We start from the raw sequence: 11,403 nt of genomic DNA, 5'->3' as shown, positions 1-11,403 counted from the left end.
GATGGAATGAGGAAATATTATCTTGAATGAGGTAACCCAGACACAAAAGAATACACATGGTATGTACTCACACAGCCCACAATACAACCCACAGACTGTATGGAGTTTAGCGGGAAAGTTTAGCAGGGTGTGGATGCTTTAGTCCTGCATAGAGTGGGGAATGGGATGATCACAGAAGATGGAGGAAGGGAGGAGGTTGAGGGAAAAGGGGGGCAGAATCAGATATGGGGGAATGGGAAGATATAAGAATTTCAGGAAATCAAATAAAGATATGTACCAGTGGGGGATGAGGAACTAGGGCTATCCACTGGAGTCACAGAAGCTACGAAAGTAATAGGCTCTCAGGACACAAAAGGGATGAGTTTAGCTGAAATACCCAACAAAGGTGAGATAGAACCAGTAGAGGCCACCTCCAGTAGACAGACATTGCCACTGGTCAAGGGATGGGGACACAAAGACAAAAATTGGAGCAGAAACTGAAGGAAGGGACATCTGGAGACTGCCCCACCTGAGGATCCATCCTGTCTGCAGACACCAAACCTTGACACTGTTGCTGTGGACAAGAGGCTCATTTTGACAGGAACCTGTTGTGGCTCTTCCCTGGGAGGTTCTGCAGGCACCTGACCAATGCAAATGTGGATGCTTGGAGCCAACCATCAGATTGAACTCTGGGACCATGGTGTGGGAGCTGGAGGAAGGACTAGGGGATCAGAGAGGGATTGCAACCTCATAGGACAACAGTGTCTGTATATCTCTGTGTACCTTAGTGTAGTGCCCAGAGATTAATTCCAAGTGTTGGTTCTTTGCCTTTTGACACAGTCTCTTCATTTTCCTGGCCATTTCTAATTAGGCTAGTCTGGCTGGTCAGTGGCCCCCCCCAGGGACTTCATGTCTCCAGTTTCCAATAACCAGCTTATAATCTAGAATTCCACTGTCAACCTGACACAATCTGGAGTTATCACAGAGAAAGGAGCCTCCCTTGAGGAAATACTTCAATAAGATCCAGCTGTAAGGCATTTTCTCAATTAGTGATCAACAGTGGAAGAGCCCATTGTGGGTGGTGCTGTCCCTGGGCTGGTAGTCCTGGGTTTTATAAGAGAACAAGCTGAGCAAGCCAGGGGAAGGAAGCCAGTGAGTAGCATCCCTCCATGGCCTCTGCATCAGCTCCTGCTTCCTGACCCACTTGAGGTCCAGTGGTGACTTCCTTTGGTGATGAACAGCAGTGTGGAAGTGCAGACTGAATAAATCCTTTCCTCCCCAACTTGCTTCTTGGTCATGATGCTTTGTGCAGGAATAGAAACCCTGACTAAGTTAATGGGAGTGTTGGGGATCAAACTTATAACTCCTTGCTTATATAATAGTTCTTTATAAACTTATCAGGCTCTCAGATCTTTACAAGTTACTTTGAACTTTTATCTTACTTGTTCGTATTTAATATTCAAATCTTTTTTGAAATTTACCTCCAGCATCTGTTGGGGCCTTATGTGTGCCTACTCATAAAACCCACAGTTACTTACTCTGCTTTTTTTCTTCTTCTTTTTATTTTCTATTGGTTATTTTATTTATTTGCATTTCAAATGTTGTCTCCTTCCCAGTTTCTCCTGTACAAGCCCTCCATCCCCTCCTCCCTCCATCCGCTGCTATGAGAGTGCTCGCCCTGCTCCTGCCTCATCTGCCTAATATTCCCCTATGCTGAGTCATCAAGCTTCCACAGGACCAAGGAGCTCCCCTCCCAGTGATGCAAGATAAGTCCATTCTCTGCTACAGATCTTGCTGAAGCCATAGGTACCACCTATGTACACTTTGGTTGATGCTTTAGTTCCTGGGAGCTTTGGGGGCTTCAACTCTTGTTCTTACCATCTCCCTATACACTGTCATAAATAGCTTTACCCCTTCTCATCTCACTTACCCTCAATAATCTAATGTCTGAAGTGTTACTTTTGTGATATTTCTAAAACATTAATTTACTGTTGCCATTCTATATTTGAAAGTCATCAACAGTCTTCAACTTACTATAGAAGAGTCACAATTTATTAAACTAATCAGAGAAAATTAAAATTATCAGGGAACAAGCTTTTTTTAACCCAAATCTATGCCATTTTTCTCTCTGTCACAAAATCAGCTGTGTTTTTCTTCCCATTAGTAATAAACAGTATTTCACCTTTTTTGTCTCTTAAACAGCAGTCAAAAGTGTGGTCTTCCCTTGGGTAATGTAATAGATATTTTTGTTAGATGTTCTAGATTTTACTTAAAGTAATGATACAATATATCTAGCTACAGTATTGTGGTTGTTACATGAATGATAGGATACATAGAGCTATAATATTATTGTTAAGCTCAACAGTATTTATAATTGAGTCAGGATACCAATATTGCTACATATTGGTATCATGGAAAAATCACATGTTTTGCACACTAATTTTTTCTAGAAAATTGTAACTTTCTCATTGGAATGTTATAAATTAGACATATAATTGAAATATGGTAAATATTACCACTAGTTAACAACAAAACAGGCAATAGCATTCTCTTTTGTTCCTTTCTACATATATGATAGCTATTTTGTATATTAACTAAGACATTTTGTGTATATTTACTACACTATTTGTATATTTTATGTGATTAATAAAATTAGCCAATTAGACACTATCGTTATTACAATTATATCCTGATGAATATTTTCATTAATATATATTTTCTTGTATGCATACTTGACAAATTTTGGCTGACATTAACTCTGTCTTACAACTTCAATCAATCCTAAACTTTAAGTAATAATAATATCTCTGCTGTGTAGTTTACAATCTCTCCTTACACAAAATGTCTATGTATTTTTAATTAACATGCATCATACCTTGCTATTTACTTATTAAATATTGATGTCTCTTCTGTAAAAGTATTCCTGTGAATGATTAAAAATATGCATTGCTTTCATGATTAATAGGGAGGAGTATTTAGTCTAAATAATGAGTAAGTGAACAGTCATTTTTAAAGTTGGATATTTTTTTATTTACATTTCAAAGGTTATCTCCTTCCCCCTACCCAACAACACACACCCCTCCAAACCTCCCCTCCCTAACATTTCCCTGCACTGGGTGGGGGTGTGTCCAGCTTTGGCAAAACCAAGGGCCTCTTCTCCCTTTGGTGCCCAACAAGGCCTTTGGTGCTCAACAAGGCCATCCTCTGCTACCTATCCAGCTTGAGCTATGGGTCCCTCCATGAGTACTCTTTGGATAGTGGTTTATTCCCTGGGAGCTCTGGTCGGTTGGTATTGTTGTTCTTATGGGGTTACAAACCCCTTGAGCTCTTTCAATCCTTTCTCTAACTCCTCCAATGGGAACCTCATTCTCAGTTTAATGGTTGGCTTTAAGCATTCGCCTCTGTATTTGTCATGCTCTGGCAGAGCCTCTCAAGAGACAGCTTTATCAGACTCCTGTCAGCATGAACTTCGCATCAGCAATATTGTCTGGGTTTAGTGGCTTTATGTATATGGGCTGGATCCCCAGGTGGGGCAAGCTCTGAATGGCCATTACTTCAGTCTCTGTTCCAAACTTTTTCTCCATATCTCCTCCTATGAATATTTTTGTTCCCCCTTCTAAGAAGGACTGAAGCATCCCCACACTTTGCTCATCCTTCTTCTTGAGCTTCATGTGGTCTATGGGTTGTATCTTGGGTAATCCAAGCTTTTGGTCAGAGCAATAGTGATAAAATCTGTATGGTATTGGTACAGAGAAAGGCAGATAGATCCATGAAATAGATTTGAAGACCCAGCAATGAACCCACACACCTATGGTCACTTGATCTTTGACAAAGGAGCCAAAACCATCCAATGAAAAACAGATAGCATTTTCATCAAATGGAACTGATTAAACTGGAGGTCATCATGTAGAAGAATGCAGATCGATCCATCCTTATCACACTGTACAAAGCTCAAGTCCAAGTGGATCAACGACCTCCACATAAAACCAGATACACTCAAACTAATAGAAGAAAAAGTGGAGAAGAGCCTTGAATACTTTGCACTGGGGAAAATTTACTGAACAGAATACCAGTAGCTTATGCTGTAAGATCAAGAATTGACAAATGGGACCTCATAAAATTGCAAAGCTTCTGTAAGGCAAAGGACACTGTCATTAGGACACAACAGCAACCAACAGATTGGGAACAGTGTTTTCTTAATGGGAATGAAATTTGCTCTGAATGTTACATATCTCCTTTTTACGTTGTCAACAACTTAAAAAGAAACTTGCTAGCCTTGGTTTATTGTGAAAGGAGTATTTTAATATCATCTCACAAAGTTATGGGATATAATTACTCTTGGAACAAAAGGAAAAAATGATAATAAACTATTTTAGTATATTATAATATACTAAAATATAATAAAGTGTTTTAAATTTGCTCCACACTCTGCTATTTCAATTTTATGAGTCAAGAAACTTAAATCCGGTCACAGGTACATGGTTTTCCCTTCCAGATGCACTGTAGCAGACTCAACACTACAATTGAATTATGAATAATAGCTATGATTTTAGAACCCAACGAAAATAGTATAATATTTACCTCTCCTTGGAGCATATTTGGACTGCTTAAAACATGCTGGAGAGGATTTCAACAAGTAATAATTGACTGTATTTTAAAGCTGGAGGCAAAGCCCAAGGTACTGACTCAGGCAGGTCATTAACGCCCTGGTAAAAATACTCATAGGATGTATTATGGCTTTCTATTTGTGCACTTTATATATTATATTCATTTCTAAAGATGTTAAAACTACTGGGTTAAATAAAATATTTTGGCATAACTTGATAACTTACTAATATTACCCTGCAAATTGACCAGTTTAAACTCTGTTATTCTTTTATATTTCATTTTTCTTTTTTACTACCCAGCTTATTTCATTCAATATAATGAATAGTTACAGGACTTATCCACCTTGGTTTTTAGATGTTATATTATCTATTAGGCAACAATACACTATAGGGTTTATTCAAAGTTTGGAAATTTATATACACGGCAGATACTTACTAAATGTTTCTTGGTGACGCATTACTAAAACAGGATGTGGCATCTTCACTGCCATACCAATATGTTAAACATTTAAAAAATTTGGAGATCGGTATTTTAGCTTTGAGAATATTGTGTGTAAATGGCAATATATTGAGGTTATTGAAAAAATATTCCCCCTGGTTCGTCTTCATCCCTTTTTGTCCTCTAGAATAGGACTATTTCACATACTCATCTTTGGTAAAGATTAGGAGACATTTACATTCTGATATAGCCTTCCTTCTGTGCCTTGTTGCTTTTTTCTGTTTATATGAAATCAAGCCATTGGTCATTTGAAGTCTTCACTCATTCCAGAACACCTGTGCTCCCCAGTAGAATCTGCTCAGCATCTACCCGTCTTTCTGTCTTCCTCAGGAACTTCACTAACAGACTTACTTTTTCTCTAAAATGTCATAGCATACATATTTTCAGAGCTGGTTATATCCTCTAAACATACAAGGTGGTAGGTATCATTAAAATGGAGTGCTGGGGTTTATGAGATGCAGAATATATTTAAAGATAAACTCAAACCCTGAAACTCACACAACTTTGTACTTGCACTACAGGCTAATATTCTTTAAACCTTGTCCATGCTACTGGAATCAGTTCCTCAGTGTGGTATTGCTGTCTTTCCTCAGTCCGATCTACTCTTTGTTCCGTTCATTTTCCTTATGCAAGGCTCTAGTTGAACTTAATTCTGTCCACTCTCCATTATTTCTGTAAAATCTCATGCATTGTCACTTAGAGATCTTTGTCTGAATTTTGTTCTGAGTTACTATTTTCAGACCTCTTTGCTAATTAGGAAATGTCTCATTTTAAAGTCATTCTACACATGTGCCTTTACCTTCCTTGAAGTCAAGTAAGGGTTGTGTACCATGATTGCATGATAATCAGAGAATTCAATGGAATGAATGCAATTATTTATTTATTCTTTTTTCTTTTTTCTTTTTTCTTTTTTTATTAACTTGAGTATTTCTTATATGCATTTCAAGTGTAATTCCCTTTCCCAGTTTCCGGACAAACATCCCCCTCCCCCCTCCCCTTCCTTATGGGTGTTCCCCTCCCAACCCTCCCCCCATTGCCGCCCTCCCCCCATAGTCCAGTTCACTGGGGGTTCGGTCTTAGCAGGACCCAGGGCTTCCCCTTCCACTGGTGCTCTTACTAGGATATTCATTGCTACCTATGGGGTCAGAGTCCAGGGTCAGTCCATGTATAGACTTTAGGTAGTGGCTTAGTCCCTGGAAGCTCTGGTTGCTTGACATTGTTGTACTTTTGGGGTCTCGAGCCCCTTCAAGCTCTTCCAGTTCTTTCTCTGATTCCTTCAACGGGGGACCTATTCTCAGTTCAGTGGTTTGCTGCTGGCATTCGCCTCTGTATTTGCTGTATTCTGGCTATGTCTCTCAGGAGCGATCTACATCCGGCTCCTGTCGGTCTGCACTTCTTTGCTTCATCCATCTTGTCTAATTGGGTGGCTGTATATGTATGGGCCACATGTGGGGCAGGCTCTGAATGGGTGTTCCTTCAGTCTCTGTTTTAATCTTTGCCTCTCCCTTCCCTGCCAAGGGTATTCTTTTTCCTCATTTAAAGAAGGAGTGAAGCATTCACATTTTGATCATCCGTCTTGAGTTTCCTTTGTTCTAGGGATCTAGGGTAATTCAAGCATTTGGGCTAATAGCCACTTATCAATGAGTGCATACCATGTATGTCTTTCTGTGATTGGGTTAGCTCACTCAGGATGATATTTTCCAGTTCCAACCATTTGCCTACGAATTTCATAAACTCGTTGTTTTTGATAGCTGAGTAATATTCCATTGTGTAGATGTACCACATTTTCTGTATCCATTCCTCTGTTGAAGGGCATCTGGGTTCTTTCCAGTTTCTGGCTATTATAAATAAGGCTGCGATGAACATAGTGGAGCACGTGTCTCTTTTATATGTTGAGGCATCTTTTGGGTATATGCCCAAGAGAGGTATAGCTGGATCCTCAGGCAGTTCAATGTCCAATTTTCTGAGGAACCTCCAGACTGATTTCCAGAATGGTTTTACCAGTCTGCAATCCCACCAACAATGGAGGAGTGTTCCTCTTTCTCCACATCCTCGCCAGCATCTGCTGTCACCTGAGTTTTTGATCTTAGCCATTCTCACTGGTGTGAGGTGAAATCTCAGGGTTGTTTTGATTTGCATTTCCCTTATGACTAAAGATGTTGAACATTTCTTTAGGTGTTTCTCAGCCATTCGGCATTCCTCAGCTGTGAATTCTTTGTTTAGCTCTGAACCCCATTTTTAATAGGGTTATTTGTTTCCCTGCGGTCTAACTTCTTGAGTTCTTTGTATATTTTGGATATAAGGCCTCTATCTGTTGTAGGATTGGTAAAGATCTTTTCCCAATCTGTTGGTTGCCGTTTTGTCCAAACCACAGTGTCCTTTGCCTTACAGAAGCTTTGCAGTTTTATGAGATCCCATTTGTCGATTCTTGATCTTAGAGCATAAGCCATTGGTGTTTTGTTCAGAAAATTTTTTTTAGTGCCCATGTGTTCCAGATGCTTCCCTAGTTTTTCTTCTATTAGTTTGAGTGTATCTGGTTTGATGTGGAGGTCCTTGATCCACTTGGACTTAAGCTTTGTACAGGGTGATAAGCATGGATCGATCTGCATTCTTCTACATGTTGCCCCCCAGTTGAACCAGCACCATTTGCTGAAAATGCTATCTTTTTTCCATTGGATGGTTTTGGCTCCTTTGTCAAAAATCAAGTGACCATAGGTGTGTGGGATCATTTCTGGGTCTTCAATTCTATTCCATTGGTCTATCTGTCTGTCTCTGTACCAATACCATGCAGTTTTTATCACTATTGCTCTGTAATACTGCTTGAGTTCAGGGATAGTGATTCCCCCTGAAGTCCTTTTATTGTTGAGGATAGCTTTAGCTATCCTGGGTTTTTTGTTATTCCAGATGAATTTGCAAATTGTTCTGTCTAACTCTTTGAAGAATTGGATTGGTATTTTGATGGGGATTGCATTGAATCTGTAGATTGCTTTTGGTAAAATGGTCATTTTTACTATATTAATCCTGCCAATCCATGAGCATGGGAGATCTTTCCATCTTCTGAGGTCTTCTTCAATTTCTTTCCTCAGTGTCTTGAAGTTCTTATTGTACAGATCTTTTACTTGCTTGGTTAAAGTCACACCGAGGTACTTTATATTATTTGGGTCTATTATGACGGGTGTCGTTTCCCTAATTTCTTTCTCAGCTTGTTTCTCTTTTGTATAGAGGAAGGCAACTGATTTGTTTGAGTTAATTTTATACCCAGCCACTTTGCTGAAGTTGTTTATCAGCTTTAGTAGTTCTCTGGTGGAACTTTTGGGATCACTTAAATATACTATCATGTCGTCTGCAAATAGTGATATTTTGACCTCTTCTTTTCCGATCTGTATCCCCTCGATCTCCTTTTGTTTTCTGATTGCTCTGGCTAGAACTTCAAGAACTATATTGAATAAGTAGGGAGAGAGTGGGCAGCCTTGTCTAGTCCCTGATTTTAGTGGGATTGCTTCAAGTTTCTCTCCATTTAGTTTAATGTAAGCGACTGGTTTGCTGTATATGGCTTTTACTATGTTTAGGTATGGGCCTTGAATTCCTATTCTTTTCAGGACTTTTATCATGAAGGGGTGTTGAATTTTGTCAAATACTTTCTCAGCATCTAATGAAATGATCATGTGGTTCTGTTCTTTCAGTTTGTTTATATGATGGATCACGTTGATGGTTTTCCGTATATTAAACCATCCCTGCATGCCTGGGATGAAGCCTACTTGATCATGGTGGATGATTGTTTTGATGTGCTCTTGAATTCGGTTTGCCAGAATTTTATTGAGTATTTTTGCGTCGATATTCATAAGGGAAATTGGTCTGAAGTTCTCTTTCTTTGTTGGGTCTTTGTGTGGTTTAGGTATAAGAGTAATTGTGGCATCATAGAAGGAATTCGGTAGGGCTCCATCTGTTTCAATTTTGTGGAATAGTTTGGATAATATTGGTATGAGGTCTTCTATGAAGGTTTGATAGAATTCTGCACTAAACCCGTCTGGACCTGGGCTCTTTTTGGTTGGGAGACCTTTAATGACTGCTTCTATTTCCTTAGGAGTTATGGGGTTGTTTAACTGGTTTATCTCTTCCTGATTTAACTTCGATACCTGGTATCTATCTAGGAAATTGTCCATTTCCTGAAGATTTTCAAGTTTGATTGAATATAGGTTTTTATAGTAAGATCTGATGATTTTTTGAATTTCCTCTGAATCTGTAGTTATGTCTCCCTTTTCATTTCTGATTTTGTTAATTTGGACGCACTCTCTGTGTCCTCTCGTTAGTCTGGCTAAGGGTTTATCTATCTTGTTGATTTTCTCAAAGAACCAACTTTTGGTTCTGTTGATTCTTTCTATGGTCCTTTTTGTTTCTACTTGGTTGATTTCAGCTCCGAGTTTGATTATTTCCTGCCTTCTACTCCTCCTGGGTGTATTTGCTTCTTTTTGTTCTAGAGCTTTTAGGTGTGCTGTCAAGCTGCTGACATATGCTCTTTCCTGTTTCTTTCAGCAGGCACTCAGCGCTATGAGTTTTCCTCTTAGCACAGCTTTCATTGTGTCCCATAAGTTTGGGTATGTTGTACCTTCATTTTCATTAAATTCTAAAAAGTTTTTAATTTCTTTCTTTATTTCTTCCTTGACCAGGTTATCATTGAGTAGAGCATTGTTCAATTTCCACGTATATGTGGGCATTCTTCCCTTATTGTTATTGAAGACCACTTTTAGGCCGTGGTGGTCCGATAGCACGCATGGGATTATTTCTATCTTTCTGTACCTGTTGAGGCCCGTTTTTTGACCAATTATATGGTCAATTTTGGAGAAAGTACCATGAGGAGCTGAGAAGAACGTATATCCTTTTGCTTTAGGATAGAATGTTCTATAAATATCCGTTAAGTCCATTTGGCTCATGACTTCTCTTAGTCTGTCGACATCACTGTTTAATTTCTGTTTTATATGATCTGTCCATTGATGAGAGTGGGGTGTTGAAATCTCCCACTATTATTGTGTGAGGTGCAATGTGTGTTTTGAACTTTAGTAAGGTTTCTTTTACGTATGTAGGTGCCCTTGTATTTGGGGCATAGATATTTAGGATTGAGAGTTCATCTTGGTGGATTTTTCCTTTGATGAATATGAAGTGTCCTTCCTTATCTTTTTTGATGACTTTTAGTTGGAAATTGATTTTATTTGATATTAGAATGGCTACTCCAGCTTGCTTCTTCTGACCATTTGCTTGGAAAGTTTTTTTCCAGCCTTTCACTCTGAGGTAGTGTCTGTCTTTGTCTCTGAGGTGTGTTTCCTGTAGGCAGCAGAATGCAGGGTCCTCGTTGCCTATCCAGTTTGTTAATCTATGTCTTTTTATTGGGGAGTTGAGGCCATTGATATTGAGAGATATTAAGGAATAGTGATTATTGCTTCCCGTTATATTCATATTTGGATGTGAGGTTATGTTTGTGTGCTTTCATTCTCTTTGTTTTGTTGCCAAGACGATTAGTTTCTTGCTTCTTCTAGGGAATAGCTTGCCTCCTTATGTTGGGCTTTACCATTTATTATCCTTTGTAGTGCTGGATTTGTAGAAAGATATTGTGTAAATTTGGTTTTGTCATGGAATATCTTGGTTTCTCCATCAATGTTAATTGAGAGCTTTGCTGGATACAGTAACCTGGGCTGGCATTTGTGTTCTCTTAGGGTCCGTATGACATCAGTCCCGGATCTTCTGGCCTTCATAGTTTCTGGTGAGAAGTCTGGTGTGATTCTGATAGGTCTGCCTTTATATGTTACTTGACCTTTTTCCCTTACTGCTTTTAATATTCTTTCTTTATTTTGTGCGTTTGGTGTTTTGACAATTATGTGACGGGAGGTGTTTCTTTTCTGGTCCAATCTATTTGGAGTTCTGTAGGCTTCTTGTATGTCTATGGGTATCTCTTTTTTTAGGTTAGGGAAGTTTTCTTCTATGATTTTGTTGAAGATACTGGTCCTTTGAGCTGGGAGTCTTCACTCTCTTCTATACCTATTATCCTTAGGTTTGATCTTCTCATTGAGTCCTGGATTTCCTGTATGTTTTGGACCAGTAGCTTTTTCCGCTTTACATTATCTTTGACAGTTGAGTCAATGATTTCTATGGAGTCTTCTGCTCCTGAGATTCTCTCTTCCATCTCTTGTATTCTGTTGGTGAAGCTTGTATCTACATCTCCTTGTCTCTTCTTTTGGTTTTCTATATCCAGGGTTGTTTCCATGTGTTCTTTCTTGATTGCTTCTATTTCCATTTTTAATTCCTTCAACTGTTTGATTGTGTTTT

Source organism: Rattus norvegicus, chromosome 7 (assembly GCF_036323735.1).
Source record: "Rattus norvegicus strain BN/NHsdMcwi chromosome 7, GRCr8, whole genome shotgun sequence".
NCBI classification, from domain to species: Eukaryota; Metazoa; Chordata; class Mammalia; order Rodentia; family Muridae; genus Rattus; species Rattus norvegicus.
Note: the sequence above shows the minus strand (reverse complement) of the source record.